Below are 221 nucleotides of genomic sequence, written 5' to 3' on the forward strand. Positions count from 1 at the left end.
AGGAGCCAGGATCCAGGTGCTTTTCCTGGTCTCCCATGGGGTGCAGGGCCCAAGCACCTGGGCCATCCTCCACTGCACTCCCTGGCCATAGCAGAGAGCTGGCCTGGAAGAGGGGCAACCGGGACAGAATCCGGCGCCCCAACCGGGACTAGAACCCGGTGTGCCGGCGCCGCAAGGTGGAGGATTAGCCTAGTGAGCCACGGCGCCGGCTAAATTGTAAC

General features: G+C 64.3%; 1 protein-coding gene and 1 long non-coding RNA gene across 7 annotated transcripts in view; both read right to left on the reverse strand.

The window, feature by feature from the left end:
• NKAIN2 (sodium/potassium transporting ATPase interacting 2) overlaps window positions 1-221 on the reverse strand; it is a 1172348-nt gene that overhangs the window by 946425 nt on the left and 225702 nt on the right. The gene's annotated exons all lie outside the window — the stretch shown is intronic.
• The window catches only part of LOC138849786 (uncharacterized), a 65086-nt gene that overhangs the window by 26223 nt on the left and 38642 nt on the right, over window positions 1-221 (reverse strand). The window lies entirely within an intron of this gene.

The sequence above is a fragment of the Oryctolagus cuniculus genome, chromosome 5 (assembly GCF_964237555.1).
Source record: "Oryctolagus cuniculus chromosome 5, mOryCun1.1, whole genome shotgun sequence".
NCBI lineage: Eukaryota > Metazoa > Chordata > Mammalia > Lagomorpha > Leporidae > Oryctolagus > Oryctolagus cuniculus.